General features: G+C 37.7%; 1 protein-coding gene and 1 non-coding gene across 2 annotated transcripts in view; both read left to right on the top strand.

The window, feature by feature from the left end:
- Positions 1 to 18,684, top strand: part of ENOX1 (ecto-NOX disulfide-thiol exchanger 1) — a 388,236-nt gene that overhangs the window by 100,634 nt on the left and 268,918 nt on the right. The gene's annotated exons all lie outside the window — the stretch shown is intronic.
- On the top strand, positions 15,012 to 15,118 carry LOC123243363. The gene has a single exon (XR_006505907.1). It is a non-coding gene; the product is annotated as a U6 spliceosomal RNA (small nuclear RNA).

Raw genomic sequence — 18,684 nt, 5'->3', positions numbered from 1 at the left:
ATTACAAATGAGGGTAATAATATCACCCATCTCAAAAAGTTATTACAAGGCTCAAATGATGCAATATATATATATATATATAAAATGCTCTACCATCCTCAAAGTGCTTTTTAGGTATGAACTTGTTATTATTAAACATTATCATTTCTACTGTATGTTCTTGGGCAAGAAAATTCACCTCTCTGAACCTCATTTGTAAAATTAGGAGTCTGAACTAGATGGCCCTTAAGGGTCCTTCCACCTATGATCCAAAGTCCTGCTGGGTCACATAATCCAATCCAATTCAAAAAATATTCATGATCACCTTCTATGTTCAAGGCAAGTGGCACAGTGAGTAAGTTTTGGACCTTAAGTGAGAAAGACTCTTCTTTCTGAGTTCAAATCAAGTCTCAGACACTTCCTAATAGGGTTACCCTGAACAGGTTACTTACTCTTGTTTGCCTTCATTTCCTCATCTGTAAAGTGACGTAGAGAAGCAAATGGCAGACCAATATAGTATCTTTGCCAAGAAAACCCCAAATGAGGTTATGATGATTTGGACATGACTGAAAACAACAGCAACAAAAATGTTTCGGGGTATTTTGTCTCTGAGAATACAAAGATGAAATAAGTATAGACTGTACCTTAGAGGACTTAAAATCTAATTGTAAAAATAGCATGTTGTTCTAGTTATCAGAATGTGAGAATTTTGTAAAGAAGAGGTCCAGATAAACTCTTATAAGAAACCTGAGTAGGAAGAGATCACTGTCAGTTACAGGGATTACCATCACAGAGAAAGGAGCATCTGAATTTGAAGCAAAAGACGTTTCATTGGGCAAAGATGGTGGAAGGGAGGGTGTCCATTTCAGACATGAGCATGTAAAGAACAAATTCATGGAGAGAGGCAAGAGCAAGAATGAGGGATGATAAATAGTTCAATGTGGTTAGGATGTAGTTTGAGAGAAGGGAGGGATAATAGATTGGAGCCAAATGAAGAATGTCTTTAAATTCCAAGATAGAGATTCTGTACTTTCTGTTATGATGGGAATCTGACTCCATGGATAAAGGAGAAAAACAGAACTAGAGCATACTTCCCTAAACCACCCTGGCAACAATCTAGAAGTATTTCCTGGTGTACTTTCAACTTATAACCTATAGAGATTCAATTTTGCTACTAATATTGAAGATAAGCCAGACAGTGAGTAATAGGAATCCCTGAGGTTTGGTTTTCTCTGGCAATGGCCATTAAAAGGGTAACTGCATGTCAAAATGAAGGGCTCGTAATGATGGATGTGTACTTTTTGTTGGAAGAACATCAGTGATAATTAAAATTTAGGGCCATGAAATCCCCAAGGTTAGAAGGCCACCTGGTTGAATAGAAACAGTGAGATATAGTAGAAACAACCATGTCCCTATTGGCAGAGGACCTGTGTTCCAGTCCTGATCAATTATGATTATAATAAATTATAATTACTTATCCTCCTTATTAAGTTTCCATGTCTGTTTTTTTTTAACCATTTTCATCTTAAAATCAATATTTTGGCTTTAAAAATTATATCTATTATTCATTTATTTTAGTTTTATAAGGATAAATTAGAAATTCCAAGCTGGGCTTCAGTCATTCAGATAGTCCTTTACTACCAAATCCCTAAATCAGTGGTTCCCAAACTTTTTTGGCCTACTGCACCCTTTCCAGAAAAAATATTACCTAGCCCCCTGGAGATTAATTTTTTTAAATTTTAATAGCAATTAATAGGAAAGATAAATGCACCTGTGGCCATCACTGCCTTCCTGGATCGCTGCAGCACCCACAAGGGGGGCTAGCGCCCACTTTGGGAATCACTGCCCTAAATTATCCCAAATTTCTAATTTATCCTTATAGTTCTAAGTCAGAAAAGTGGTAAGGGCCAGGCAGTTGGGGTAAAATGACTTGCTCAGAGGTCACACAGTTAAGGAAGCATATGAATCCAGATTTGACTCCAGGGATCTCTAATTTCTAAGCCTGACTCTCAATCCATTGAGACATCTAGCTGCCCCCTCTTTATTTTTGGTTTTATTGTTGTTGTTGTTTCTTTTTTTAAAAGGTTGGACTAGGTGACCTCTAAGTACTCTTCCAGCCCTGACTCTATAAGCAGAATCCATGGGGTCTGCATTAAATTCCACTCCAACTAACTGAACAACTCAATAAATCTCTGACCCTATTTCCCTACCTGTAGAAAGGAGATTATGATAGCACCTACGTCAAAGTGCTGGTATAGAATCAAATAAGATAATCTCTGCAAAAAGCCATATAAACTCTGAAGTGTTCAGTAAATAGGCATTACTGTCAATAGTTAATGGGTTACATTAATCGATTAGTTAAATTAATAATTCTTGCCTCACAGAGTGATTATGAAAAAATCAGAGGGAACATATGTAAAATATTTTGTAACTACAAAGTACCAAATTATTATCATTCAGAAAATTCATATCGGTCAGTCCCCAGCTGTGACGGCTATGACAACCTGTTAATTTCCCATTTCTTTACTACTTGGCGGAATTTTTTCCTAGCTTTATAACTTGATTCTGAATTCCCACCTGACACTTTTTCAACAACTTGCTAACTTCAGCAGTGACTGTGGCAGGCCCAGATGCAATCTGAAGGATACTGGCTGGCAGCATAGCCAACACATTGGCAGGCATTCCAGCAGCCTTGAGTGGGCCCTGGGAGCCACGAGACTCTCAAAGTGACTTTGAGATAGGTGATTTACCTTAAAAGCTACAGGGAGGTTTTGGCGTTGTGTCACATTTACCCAGTCCTTGTTTATTCTCAATGATGGGCTCATTCTTCTCCTCCACTGATAAATGAACTTAAGAGCTAAGGAGGAACTCAACACCAGAATTCCTCTAACTTGACCAGTAGCTATGTACATACAAGCAGTAAGTCCTTTGTGAAGTTGGGAGTTTTGTGTATCAATTTTTTGGTAGTGGTGGTGGTGGTTACTAAGTATATAATTTTTAAAAATTGGAAAAAAAAACATTAATTCTCTTTATTTGAATTGGTATCATTTCTGATCCTCAATTTCTTTCAAGGAAATCATATTATAGTTTCTATAGGCATTGGTGGCTCATGTCATGTTGTTCACATACTCATCTATGTCTGTGGACTGGTACATATAAAATTAAGTCAACTATAAATGGAAAAGATTCAAAAAGTCCATGTATGTGAACCAAGAATACTACCCCAGGGGAGTAGGGTAGTTAAGGAGCAGCCTAGGAAGAACCATTAGATTGTTATCAAATAAAATAAAAGGAAGGGAAGGAAGGAAGGAAGGAAGGAAGGAAGGAAGGAAGGAAGGAAGGAAGGAAGGAAGGAAGGAAGGAAGGAAGATTCAAAGTAGGAAGACCTATTAGGAGGTTATTTTAGCAGTCCAGGTGTGATGTGATGAGGACCTACAGTAGGTGGAAGGTTGGGTGGATAGAGAGAAGAGCCTACATGTGAGAAATATCATGAAGATAGAAATCATTTATTAGCTTTCTAGGCTCAGTACAAGTGAAGAGTCAGGCAAAGATGCTAACTGAGGATACAAACCTTGGTGACAGAGGGATGGTGCTACCCTAGATGGTAACCAGAAAATTGGAAGAAGAAGAGACTTTTGTGGAAAGATGAGTTCTGTTTTGGATATGGTGAATTTGAGATGCCTGCTGGATATCCAGCTCAAGATATCCAAAAGGCAGGTAGTGGGTCGGGAGCTCAACAGAGCAACAGAGCTATTACAGCTGCACATAGTAGACTTAGGAGTCATCTTCACAGAGATGATCATTGAATCATTGGTAACCGATGAGATCATCTTAGGAGATAATATAGAGAAAAGATGCTTTGAAAATATTTTTTATTATAAACTTAGAAATCACAACCATCAAAAAAAATTCAAATAAACAAATGCATAGAAAATTGATGGGCAAAACTACAAATTCCACATCATTTACAACTTGTTTAAAATATATAAATTATATATGTGTTCTAATAAACATTCCCTATTTAAAAAAAACAACAAAAACTATTAGGATTATGGAGGTAAAGTCCAGGGATCATAGATTTAGAGTTCAAAGGGGCCTCAAAGGCCCCTTACTTCAATTCTTCCATTTTACAGATGAAGAAGCCAATATCCAGAGAGGTTAAAGACATGTCCAGGGTCATAAGGTAACAAGTTTCAAAGGTAGGATTTGAATCCAGGACCTCTGACTACAAGGCTAGTTCTCTGTGTACTCCAGTCCCCTAGGATAAGCCCAGGACTCCAGAGCGAGGGAAATATCAATATTAAAACTGTGGTGGCATTTCCATAATCTGAACAATGACAGTCCTTTATGGTGAGCCTAATGACCACATTTTCCAAAAGCTTCTTGGTAGTCAACTGAATATCAGTAACATCCCTGCTTATTAACATTAATATTCCTGGCAAACACTGCATGGATCACATTTTGCCTTTTTCATTTGGAATGAGCCTGGGATTGTTAAACATGAAAATTATATGAGAAAGGCATCTCAGCTCTCTGTCTCCTAGGTGACTGGAAATATTCCAGTCCTTCTGGAAGGCCTCCCTGAATGCCACTTCCCAATAAAATATCCTGATTTTGCAGTATCAATATGCTTCTCTGTAGACATCCCTAGCAGCTGAAGCATCAGACTGCTGTGAACTCTGAGAAGTGTTTCAAGATAATTCTAGGATCCAGAACAAGCCTGAGGGGCTTCTAAGAAAGAAAACTAGCCACATTCAGAGGAAGAACTGTGGGAGGAGAAACACAGAGGAAAAACAAGTGTTTGAACAAATGGGCTGATGGGGATATTATTGGGGATGAAGACACTAAACAATAACTCTAGTCCAACTATCAGTAATATGGAATTAGGTCTTGATCAATAATACGTGTAAAACCCAGTGGAATTGTGCGTCAGCTAAGGGGAGTTAGGGCTGTTTGGGGGAGAGGGAAAGAACATGAAACATGTAACTGTGGGAAAATATTCAAAGTTAAAATTTAAAAAAAAAAAAAGACAATTCTAGGACAGGGACAGTAATGTGCTACTTTTGTAAACTTCGCACCAGTGAGCATGAGGGATGTTCATGAGCAAGAGATTCAGAAAATATTCAATAAAAAAAATTCTGAGGTAAAAAGAAAGACAGGACCCAGAGCCACCAGAAAAGTTCTGAAGTCCACCCTATCAATCTACCATCTTGACTGGCATTCCCCACAGGAATGTGAAACCACATTAATCCCCTGATAAAAATGTGTCTGTGTATCTGCCTCCTTGGAAGTGGGGAGGACATCAGTAACTTTATGTGCCATCCCGGCATTATGCATTTTCTGCTGCATATTTAAAGATCTTCTAAAGCAGTGATTCCCAAAGTGGGCGCTATCGCCCCCTGGTGGGTGCTGCAGCGATCCAGGGAGGCAGTGATGGCCACACTTTTTTTTTTTTTTACATTCTATTCTGAGTTCAATAAATAGTTTTATAATTTCCAGGGGGCACTAAGTAATATTTTTTCAGGAAAGGGTGCAATAGGCCAAAAAAGTTTGGGAACCACTGTTCTAAAGGTAGGAGAGACATCAGAAGCCTTCTAATCCAGTATTCTTCATTTTACAGATGAATAAATTAGTGAGATGACATCCCATGCCAACCATCTAGTAACTGGCACAGCCTGGGTTAGAATCCATGTTGTCCACTCCAGAAATACTCTCCTTGTCCCACCTATACGGCCTTAGTCCCTCCTTCCCCAAGTGTTTTGTGCAGATAGGCAAAGACTAATTGTAGGTCATTATAACCCCTTGCTCCAAAAGAGTGAGACGGGAATTAATTCTTCATATAATTTTTAAAAGAAAAAAGAGTTTTAAGGGTTATTTTGGGAAGCTCTGTTCCACCACCCCAAGATGTACCCAGATAGCGCATAATATCCAATGAATATTGCCTCACAAATAAATTACAAAGCAATTGAGGCCTTCCACCTACTGTTTACTTTCTGATTTGAATTCAAAAAGATCCAGTGTGTGGTACCAACCTCAATGTCCAAGTCACCCGGCGCTTCCCATTCTCATCCTCCCGTCCTCCATCTTGGTACTGTTGCTCATACCATCAAACAAGTCTAGGATGGCCTTTGATCATAGAGCTAAGGTTGGAAAAGGCCTCAGAAGCCACCTCATCCAACCTCCTCCCTTCTATCCTTGGGGAAACAGAGACCCGGAGGAATAAAGGGTGGTGGGCACACGTTGCTCTTCCCCCTCTGCCTGCTGAAATCCATCTCTTCCTTTGAGACCCAGCTCGGGTATCTTTTCCTTTCCTGAAACTTTCCTGGATCTCATTTAGGTATGATCTACCCTTATTTTAATTTCTTCTAGAATTTTCTATTTCTCTTTTGCACTTAATATATACCCCAATTTATAGAGTAACCTTTTTGTACAAGTTTTGTTATCCTTAAGGTTAATTACTACTATGATAGATTGTATCATGTTAGTTAATGTTAATAATCCTTGATTACTTATCAATAATAATTTCTTATGTGTCCATAATGGTATAAATACGTACATAGATATAAAGATAACTTTAAGGTTTACAAAGAAAATTTATATCTCTATACATATGTGTATGTGTAAATATACATATATATATGTGTGTGTGTGTGTGTATAAAAACATTTTTTTGGTTGTTTTTCATTTCTTTCAGTCATTTGCAACTCTCCATTTCCCCATTTGGCAAAGATTCTGAAATGGTTTGCCATTTCCTTCTCTAGCTTATTTACAGATGAGGAAACCGAGGCAAACAGGGTGAAGTGATGTACTCGGGGTCACCCAGTTAGTAAGTGTCTCAGGGCAGATTTGAACTCAGAAAGAGGAGTCTTCCTTACTCCAGGCCCAACCCTCTATCTATCCACTGTACCACCCAGCTACCCACATATACCTATATAGCCATTTATATATTTCTCTGTTCACCTACATTTATGTGATTTTATTCCCACAATCATGTGAAGTAGATGCTATTATTTCCACTTTTCAAATGAGGAAACAGTCTGAGATAGGCTGATTGAAGCCTACCTGGGATCAAACTTCTCAGGGAGTGTCTGAGACAGAATTTGAACTCAGATCTCTTTGACTCCAAGTCCATTGCTTTAACCTCTGTATGTAGATCAACTGCCTCCTTGAGCCATCCTGCTTCATCTCTACCTTACCAGCACCTGTCCCAGGGGCTCTCGCATCCTAGGTGCTTCATCAATATTAGTTGATTTGAACCCACTAACTATTTTCTTCCCAACCAGTGCCACGTTGATACTAGCACAAAATAAATCAGGGACTTAAGTAGCAGTAAAAATCCCATCCAGGGCGTTTTGAGAGTATGGCATCCCCTCCCTCTTCGTTCTTGGGTCATCCTTCATTGCGAGTCATTAAAGCGGGCAGAACACAATATGATGCTGACATTTAAAGAAGATGTGTGTCTTCTTTTCCTTTTCCGACTGGCCAGCTAGCTCCTTTTTGGTGGAAATAAATATAGGTGTGGTGGACTCTTCAACACAGACGAATTATCTCATCATCATGTCATTTTGTGATAGGGGGTTGTCAGTTTCATGGCGTAAAACACGCCGTGTTTTACATCTCAAAGACTTTCCTATTGTGGGATTATCTGCTTTATATATAGATATACTTTCCAGGAATCCCCCACAGGCCTTCCGGATCTCAGTTTTGTTTTGAGTATAGCTTGTCATTTCATAGCTCAGATAGGAATTGTTTCTAAAATTCTGGAAGCATGTGCTACTGCATTGAATTATTAATGTGCTACACCACTCAGAGACCTATGAAAATTTAAACAATCCATGATATTCCCACTCTGGTTTTTTTCCCAACATGTTTCATGGTATGAGAAAATAGAGTCAGGGGAGCTAACAGACTGAAACAGGAAAAGAGAAGGCACAAGAAATGAGAAGAATCTTAGTTCAAGAATATGTGCTATGTTTGTGCTTTATAAACATACCATAGAGTTTAGTTGTATTCAACAAATATTTACTAGTAATTAAGAAGGTTTTTTTTTCTTCTTAATTAGCCAATATTTGCTCCTTTGCAATTTCCACACACTTGTGTGGTTCCTACTGGGACCAGCCAGAACAAATCTAAATCCTTTTCTACATAGGAAGTCTAGCTAAGATCACCACTTTGAATTTTCTCCTCTACCAGCCATACATCCCCAGTTATTTAATTTGATCTTTGTGTACCATGGTGTCCAGTACCCCATTTTCCTCAGGCATCTTCCTTGAGATGTTCTCCATCTTGTCAGAGTCTTTTCTAGAATGTTATAGTCAGATCTGAACATGGTGCTTCAGAAGAATGAATAAATTAACTACTAAATAAATAAAAGATTTAGCATATTATTCTAATTTGTTGAGATCATTTTCAAGTTAACTTTTTCAGTTGTTGTATCACACTACTAACCCCTACTGAGTTTCAGTCAAATAAAAACTCTAGATTTCCTCCCCACCCATAACCTGCAATCTAACTCTGTGTTTCTTATCTTGAATTTGTGAAGTTGATCTTTTAAACATAAGTATAAAAAAATAATAAATATAAGTATAGACTTTACTTCATATTTAATCTAGTCAGGTGTGATCCATGACTCTAACCTATTCCAATGTTTTGGGATCATGAAAATGGCATCCAATATGGGAGTTATCCCTCCCAACTACGTGCCATCTCCTAATTTTATAAGATTGTCACTGTACTCTTCAAATTAGAGACAAAAATTTTAAATATCAACTAATATACGTGGAAGTTAATAAATGTTATTGTTTAATATGTTATCACTCTTAAATTATTTATGCAGTTTAAATTATTTTTCATGTCCCCAACTCATACTGAATAACTTAAGAGAACCTTTCTATTCCATCTGTGTCCTACTTCTCCAGTGTTTTGTGTGAACTATTACATCTCCGTTTATTTATTAAGACTGAATTTCCATAAGTATGATTTGTGAGCCCACTGAATCCCTGAACAAGCTAGGTCAATGTAGAGTAAGGTCATAACTATATGTCCAGTTTTAAATGTTCCAAAAATTGAATATAATTCATTTTGAGGACTATTGGCCGTGTTAAAGCACAAAGAATAGTCAAAAGGCATTTGGCAACACTACAGAAAGGTTTCCCTACCACTTCATTGGAAGCTAGTGGTTATTCTATGAAAGCTTAGGAGGGTTCAAAGGATCAGAAGCTTGAAGGGATCTTAGAGGTCATCTAGTCCAGGTGAGAAAAGTATGGAAGCTACTGGAATACTTAAGTTCCGGGCAGTAAAGGAACTGACCCTTAACACCGACTGATTATTCATACTCATGAGCATAAAATGTACCATAGTGTAGGGAATTTGGAATCAGGAAGGCTGGGGTTAGAATCCTACCCTAGATAAATTGTGGAATTATGGGCAAATTACTCAACTCAGGGCTTCAATTTCCTCACCTAAAAATCTGGGAGAATAATACTTTATTCTCCTTGCATGACAAGATTATTGTAAGAAAAGTACTTCACATACTATATAACTTTGAGTTTTTGTTGATGCAATAATGATTACTATTATCATGGTATACTCACTATGACATGGACATAATCCTGGATTCTAGACAGCTATGCTACTGTGTTTGCTTTCAAAAGACAAGCCTCACCATTACCGTAGACATAGCACCAATGGACTGGCTACTTGTTGAATTTTCTGCCCTTGGAAAACTATGGAACAAAGGAAAATGGACCTGAGTTGTTTTAGGTCCTGTTTCTGCATTCATGGTGCTAGATTGTACTGCAAAAAGAGATCGAGGGCACTAAAAATCATATAGGTTATTAGACCATCCGTAACATTAATTTTTAGCACTCTCAATGTGAGATATTGTCTGATGGCCAGTGAATAGATATGTTAATGGAAAAATTGAGTTGTATCAATTTTTATACACTCACAAATGAACAAAACCAGAAAAGGGAAGGAAATAACTTAAAGGAAGAGTGGCTTGTCCTTGGAGAGGCAAATAAAGGAAGAGGTGGAGTTGGTTTTATTGATCTTCCAAGGGAAATAAGAAACATCATTTCATGAGACATTTTGTCATCTTATCTTTTAGTGGTCATGATAAATATTTGCAAAAAGACCATCATGAAATTCATAAATTATAAATTTAGAGCCAAAAGGAATAGTAAAGGTCACCTAAAACAACTCCTTTATCAATGAAGACAGCAAGAAGCATAAAGATTAAATGACATTAGCATAAAGATTAAATGACATTCCTTTGGTTTCATGAGTAGCAAGTAGCAGAGTTAAGATATGAACCATTGTCCAGTTATCTTTATTCCATATTTTCCTCCTGCACCAAATAAATAATTATATTTTATGCATCAGTATCTGTTGTGAAGGATGAAGAAGAGAAATCCTATAATAGCTTCTAAATTAAATGCACATATTCATTGAAGCAGCTAGTTGACACAGTGGATAGAGCCCTGGGCTTGGAATCAGGAAGACTCATATTCATGAATTCAAATCCAGCCTCAGACACAACCTAGCAGTATGACCCTGGGCAAATCACTAAGCCCTATTTGCCTCAGTTCCTTATCTGTAAAATGAACTGGAAAAAGAGATGGCAAAGCACTATGGTATTTTTGCCAAGAAAACCATAAAAATGTGGTCTCAAAGATTCTGAAATGACTGGACAGTAACAATAATTCATTGATACTCTATAGCTTCAACAAAAAGGTGGGAGCAGGTGAAAGTGGTGAAAATATATTGGAAAATATGATTCAGGAATAGAAAACAAGAGAGACTAAAGATCTGCAGATTACACATACATCTCATGACTATACATCATGAATATTTTCTTTGGGAAATGAATCAAGAGTTATTTTATGTGGTGAATACAAGTAACCAACATTGGAACAAATGAAACATTAAATTTCATAGGCAATTAATGACTTTCTATCAATTGTGGGAGTAATTTCTGAATTATCTACGTATGTACAGTCAGACCACTGTCATCTTAGAACAAGGAACAAAACTGATACAAAACTAGAAGATAGAGTGTGCAATTAAATAGTCCAACCTAATTTACTTAAACAAATTATATTAATTTATTTTTTTAAACCCTTAACTTCTGTGTATTGGCTCCGAGGCACAAGAGTGGTAAGGGTGGGCAATGGGGGTCAAGTGACTTGCCCAGGGTCACACAGCTGGGAAGTGTCTGAGGCCAGATTTGAATCTAGAACCTCCCATCTCTAGACCTGACTCTCAATCCACTGAGCTACCCAGCTGCCCCACTTAAACAAATTATAGATGCTGAAAATGGACATAGAAAAATATATCAACAATGATCATCATAATTCTATATAAAATTTGATTGATATAAATTGTTATAATGAGGCCAAAAATCACTAAAATCCACCTTAGTCAGCAATTTACTTCTTTGGTATAGAGAAGTAGTAATCAAGGACAACACCAGTTTCAGTTGTAAATTAATTTGTAAAATCTTACAAGTATTGATGTTGGGAGATTATTAGCAGAAACGCTTCATAAAATAGTGAAAAGAATTAGAGGAGAAACCTGGTTTTATAGAAAGCTTAGTGAGAGATGCAAAATCATTCCAAAAACACTTAAGGATGAAATTGTAAAGAGGCCAGCAAACATAACAGATGGAAAAGATCTGCAATGATTTTGTATAACTAATTCTTCTCACCAGCAAAGACAATGGAATTACTACATTAAACCCAACACAATTATCATGAATATGCTTAAGAGGATCTAGAAATGACAATGAAATTAAAAAAAAAGATGGGAAAAGCCATATTCTTAATACCAAGTACACATAGAACAGCAAGATTTCTTGGAAAACTAAGCAACAGAGATAACTTTGTTAATCATCCACTGATCACTCTCATGAAGAAGTACATAAAACAGTGAGATAATAGACTCAATAAAGACCTCTATCACAGATAAGACTCTGCACAGAGTCCAAGTCAAGGCAGAATTTACTCTAGATAATTTTTCTTTCATGGTCATAAGTCATGGAATACTATAGACTCCATAGAATTTAAATTGATCATGCAAGGGGTGAGCAAAATGCGCATGGTAAATATGACTGGCTAGAACAGGTATACATAGAAACTTGGGAAGGAAAAGTGATGTAAAGGATGTTACCAAAGAATCATACAGAGAAAAAAATAAAATATATTGGTCAGATGAAGCTTATGCCAGGTCATCGCTCGGAGTTGTAGACGTGGATATTTGGTGATTGGAATCATTGGAGGAAGAACCTGCATCTATAAAATTACAATTCCATTAGCATATTTTGATGATTTGGGAATGTTAGATCACATTTTTAAAGTGGTCTGTAAGAGGAGAGGTGGGTACCTGTGTATGCAGTATAAATTCATCTTCCTTCCTTAAGTCATGGTCATCATGATTCATATCAGAGATCATGTCCAGCCCTCAAACTCTTTCCCAGAGAGATTCTACTTTGAGGGAGTGGTACTTAATTTCAGTGCTATTTTTGACAAAAAAATGTCAGGGTGGGAGATAACTCAGTGCCAAACAGGGACTCTATGTCTTCCAGCTTAAAATGCAATAGTTTGCTATAATACAGTAGAATCTTGTTTTTTGCTAGTATTTCCTAAAACTTAGACTTTATGGTATTAAGTACTTCAATGGATAGGGTATAAAGAGAACTAGATGTTATTCTGTACAGATTTCTCCAGTCTGTTTTTAAATACTACATTGTAGGTTAAAGTCACTTTTCAAATCTGAAGATTCCAGTCTGGCAATATGCAGTTGAGAAATATTCGAGGGTAAAATTATAATCAGTGGAGAGCAGTGATATCCCTTGATACTTTTCTACGTGAGCCGCCTCACCTTGCTTTTTGAAGTTAGCCCATAAAAGGGTCCAAAGATGTAGAAATCAGGAGAGTGAAATGTGAGGTGTTTCTGATATCTGTGCAAGAGCTGTTATCCCCTTCAGACAGATTTGTGGCTTCTTCTACATTTCTTCTGAATGTGGAGCACTCCTTGAAATCAGTTATCTCTTAGGAACATTGCAGCTAAACATTTTTATTCCCACCAAGGGAAATTTGGCTTCTGTGCTCCGCTGTCCAAAGAGAATTTTATGAAGTGTTAAAATGTTTTTTCAACATTTGTGGCTATCATCTGTATAGCTCATCCAAAGAGGAAAGTCCCCATATAACTGTTGTAGCAGCTCTGCAGTCTTTCATTCTCCACAAAAGTATCCTCTATGACTAGTATTTGTATTTGCTGATCATTTCAAATGCTGGAGACTTTTCCACACAAAGATGTCTTTTTGGTCTTAGAACAACAATGTCTGGTTAGATTATTCTTTTATTTTTTTAACTCTTACTTTCTATCTTACATAGCAAAACTAAGAGGGGTCAAGGCTAGGCAAATGGGATTAAGTGATTTGTCCAGGGTCACCCAGCTAGGAAGTGTCCGAGGCCAAATTTGAACCTAGGTTATCGTGACTGCAATCTGGTGCTCTATTCACTGGGCCACCTAGCTCTCCCTAAAATAATTGTTTAAAAAACAAAACAAAACAAAACAAAGGAACTCTTTAAGCCAATGATGACAACAAACATTTGCTTTTACTGGAGCAAGCAGACGAGATTGTTCAGGATGCTGGAAGTTGTTGGCTTATCCATGGAGCACATACATTTGATATAGACCTTTCAGACCTTCTTGCTCCTAAATACATATTCTCAGCAAAGTAAAATTAGTATTTTAAAAGTGCAATAGTAGAAAGGGAACAAGAAAAAAAAGAAGAAGCTTATACTCTGGAAAAAAGATCCATAGCCTTCCCTCTCAATTCCAAACTTACCAGAAGAGAGTTCCAATAAAACAAAAGCAACTTAGGTAATTTAGGTAAGCAATTTAAGCAATTTAGGTAAACAATCATTCAGTTTTGGATTCTGAAAACTGTCAGCCTCAAAGTTTTTGACTTACACAAAGGCTGAAAAATGAAATGATTTTTAACTGTAATAATAACAATTGTGATAATAATAATAACTGGTGATTTATCTATTTATTTTGCATTTTAACATTTGCAAAATACTTTCCCAAAATTATCAGTCACAAAGAAGTATGGTACAGTGGGATTGTCAGGCATTGCACTTTATATATATATATATATATATATATATATATATATTATTTGATCCTCATAATGACTGTGATCTAGGGACTATTATGATCCCCATTTTATCGTTGAGGAAACTGAGGCATACAGGGGTTTGGTGATTTGCCCAGGGCCACACAGCTAGTAAATGTCTGACGTCATATTTGAATTCAGATCTTCCTGATTCCAAGCCCAGCTGTCTAACCACTTCACCACATAACTGTCTAAGAGGTCACTTGCACCGGGGAGCCAACCCAACTCTAGGATCCTTTGATCTCACATTACCACCCTTTGAAGTAGGTACTGCTGGTGATGAAAAACTTGAAGAAGGTCAGAGAGTTTTAATGGACCTCTTCATGGTCTCACAGCTAACATGGCGGCAGTATTGGAACCTAGCCATCTTCTGATCCCAAGTCCAAGTTGTTCTATTTTAAGTAGCAAAACTCAGACAGAATCAAGGCTAGATAAACTGATTTCTGATTCTGCTGCCTCTGGACATGGACTGTAGGGAAACAGACTTTAAGTTGTACATTGGTACAAGTCCAGAATTCCTTGATTAAAATAAAGATGATTTTTAACTGGAGACAAATGAAGTGTCATTGAAGTCACACTAGAAAGAAAATGACATGTTCTTAATTCTTTGCAAAGCTCAAAAAAGGCAAGAACAGTCCTCACATTCAAGATAAAAAAGAACTTACATAGGAATATAGCATTAAAAAAAGGTGACCACAAATGAGGTAGATATTTCAATATTTCTGGTTTCGAAGGTGAACAGGGCAAAATAGGGAGATGTTAGCCATAAAACTATTAATCTAGAAGAGTTGGCGAAAAAAACCTGATCTACCCTCCTTCAGCCCAATCACATTTTAGAAAGGAAAAAAGGGTGCTTGATTTGGCAGCACATAAACCAAAATTGGAATAATATAGAGAACATTAGCATGGCCCCTGCTCAAGGATGACAGATAAATTTATGAAAAAAGGAAGGAAAATAGAGGTGGTCACTTCCCCCAGAGTCACATAGTCAGTGGCAAAGTTCTGCAAAAGCCTTGAAGTAGGTTCAGGCTAAGTGTGGTTAGAACACTGGATGGGCTGATTAAACCAGGCTGAGGGTCACCAAAAGCCATCGGTGACTTGGTGGAGGGGGTCTACCCAGGCACATAAAGACTTCCCCTCGCCAAAGGGGCAGGGGAGATCCATTTGTTCCAGTGGCATATATGAATCAATACACAAATGTATACATGTATGTCTGTTCTTGTGCATGTGTAAGTAAATACACGTATGAATCAACATACCCGACAAACTTGGGCAGAGACAGTGTGGGATGAAGTTAATACCCTCCCTCTGATATTTTCCACTTTGAATATTGGAAGCATCCAATGTACATGTCCCTAAGAGCAGACAAGGGACAGTCTCAGGGCTCTGGCTCCAGAATCCATTCATTTTTCTCTTTTCCCTTTCCTATTCCCAGAGTGAGCCAAATATCCAGCCTCCTCATGCCCAAATTATAGTATAAGGCGCTGCTGACAGCACCAGAAATATATCTGTTTGTCCATGTTCTAGTCTCAGGTTTAACAAGGTTTAATAGATGCAAAATGTCACAATACAGTCCTTTTAGCCCCTCTCAGGATAATGCCACGGCATGCCTCCTTCCCTCCCAAGCTGACCTTGAAATTCTCATCTCTCCCTTCATAATGCTAAGGTTTGACTCCTTTAATTCCTTATTTACTGGGCATCCTGCCAAACTGATTGGCAGGCTCCCGTGTTCTCAGAACCCAGAGCCAGACTGCATAGAAGTTTTGTCTGAGACTCTCTTTGCAGAAGCTTTCAGGAACAGGATGTCAAACAGCTTAGACCTCTCTTCTTGACTTTCACACGTTCTTCTGGCTGTCCTCTGAGAGTGGATCCACTTACTCCTTTTCTTCATTTTAATTATTCCATCAGGGACTTCTTTGTATCCATCCCAGCACTCCATCTACAATCCTTTGCACCTATTGCCGGCCCCTTTGTCCTTCTCTCTCCTCCTGTCTGCTATTTCACTTTAAAAAAAAAAAAAAAGACAACCAACAAAACAACCACCACAACAAATACTAGAAAACCTCAGGTGGATTCTAATTTAGTTCATTTGTTTCTTGTGTCTGACAAGCTCATAAGAGCTATTCCTGGGGAATTTGGAAGTTTTTATCTCTCAAAGAAAAATCCCTTCTGAACCCTGCAGAGTTGAGTCTCTACTCTAAGCACTGATGGTATTAAAAACAAAAATGAAGGTACTTTGTTTAAGACAGGCCTCCTGCTTGTAAAGATTTAATCCGGTTCTCCAGATATTTGGAGGGCTGAATGGATTAAGGATATTTATCCAATGAATGGATTAAGATATTTAGCTAAGGCTGGGGGCCTGGAAGGTACTGGGGGCATGGGAGAAGAAGAAAGTGAGGATTTATGAGTTGCCCAGAATGTGAATTTCTATTATTTGCTGAGTTCTGCCTCTTTGCCTTTTGGCTGGGCCTGTTTTTTTTTTGTTTGTTTGTTTTTGTTTTCTGCTCAGAGACCAGAACTTTTCCAACTCCTTAAACCAAGGACTCACATTTCTGTACTCCTTGGCCTCTGCCTCTTCTTAAGGCTTCGTTCTGAAGAAACTAGTAGAAAAAGCACTGGAATATGTCAGATTACCTGGCTTCAAATCCTGGGTTTCTAATTTAATATCTCTATGATATTGGGAAGGACTGCTTACCTCTCTGGGCATGAGTTTCTTCACCTGTAAAAGAAGAGGTCACATTAGTTTGTCAGTTAATAAACATTTATTTTGTTGTTGTTCAGTCATTTCATTTGTGCTCAACTCTTCATGGCCCAATTGGTGTTTTCTTGGTAAAGATACTGGTGTGGTTTGCCATTTCCTTACCTAGTTCATTTTACAGATGAGGAAACTGAGGCAGAGTCACGCAACTAGTGTCTGAAGCTGGATTTGAAATCAGGGCTTCCTTCAGGTATGCTACTCTATCCTTTGCACCACCTAGATGTCCCAAATACTTATCAAGCACTTGTTTTTGTGTCAGACACTGTGCTAAATGCTATAGGATGGCCTCTGAGGTTCCTTCCAGCTTCAAATCTATGATCTTGTGAACTTCCCATAATATCTCAAATCAAGGTTTGACCAATCTACCCTGCCAGGCTTTGGTCTTTTTTGGTATGTGCAGGGGAGACAGAAGAAGAGAACAAGAAGGGGGCGTAATAAAAAGACTGTTGGATTTTTGAAGACAGAAACCCTGTTGTCCAGTCTCTATTCCCCTGTTTATCATCTGTATGACCTTTCTAAGCCTGTTTCCTCATTTGGAAACTGAGAATATTGAACTAGAGAATCTTCAAAGATCTGATCTGAGCTTTATGCCCTTAACCATGTGCCTATGTCCCCTTGTCTCTACATCCACTCTGAAGAAACACGCTTCTTCCCTGGGAAGCATATCAATATCAGGACATAACAGACACCTCAGAGGGTCATTCTCAGACAAGAACTTAATCAGTGGTCAGGTTTTATCAGCAGCAGATTCCTTTTTTTGGAGGGGAACAGTTAGGATGAGAACTATGATTTCATTCATACAGAGATCCTCCCACTGAGGAAATTCCTTCTACCATTAAATACAATCTATATCTGTTCCACGACTTCAGATGTTGAAGAATTGTCTTGGAGACTGAGAGGAGTCTGCTCAGGGTCACACATTCAGTATGGATCAGAGGTGGGAGTTGAACCTGGTTTTAACTAATTATGACCCCCTCTTTCCATCCACCGTGCCATACCACCTCTCAAATACCACATCCCCCAGTGAGGAAACTCCTTCTGCCAATGCAGGTTGGCAAGCTCTCTACAACTTAAAGTCCCAACTAAAATCCTACCTTTTTTAAGAAGCCTTTCCTGATCCCTCTTAATTCTATTGTCTTTCTTCTATTGATCATCTCCAATTTATCTTGTCTATATCTTGTTTGTAAATAATTGTTTGCATATTGTCTCTTTTCATTAAAAAATGAGTTGTTTGAGAACAAGGACTGAGTTTTTTGTTTTTGTTTTTTACCTTTCCTGTATCCCCAGAGTTTAGCACAGTGTCTGACACCTAGTAGGTGCTTAATAAGTGATCATTGATATTGACTGACTCATCAAGTTAATCAGTAAATAATAGTGTTTATTGACTGACAGACATATCCAGTTTGCATCAGAAGCACAGATCTTCCTGGCTCTAAGACTGGCTCTCTAAGCCAGTCTCTATCTTGAGGTGGAGGAATAGAAATAAATATGGCGCCTAATTGGACAATGACCCCATGAACTAGGATTTGCTAATGTAGTGTTATAACTCAACTAACTAACTAACTATGCCTTTATATGTCATGAGTAAACATATACTCATGGAAATTTTTGCCTTTTTAATTTATAGTGATTTAGGCTATTGAAGAACATTGTTAAGCTATTTTGTTTTCCTTCCTATTTTCCCATTGTTGCTTATTTCACCTCTCTTCATTCATACACACACATATGCATTATATATATATATATATATATATATATATATATA

The sequence above is a fragment of the Gracilinanus agilis genome, chromosome 3 (genome assembly GCF_016433145.1).
Source record: "Gracilinanus agilis isolate LMUSP501 chromosome 3, AgileGrace, whole genome shotgun sequence".
Taxonomy (NCBI): domain Eukaryota; kingdom Metazoa; phylum Chordata; class Mammalia; order Didelphimorphia; family Didelphidae; genus Gracilinanus; species Gracilinanus agilis.
Note: the sequence above shows the minus strand (reverse complement) of the source record. Positions and strands in the feature narration are given on the sequence as shown.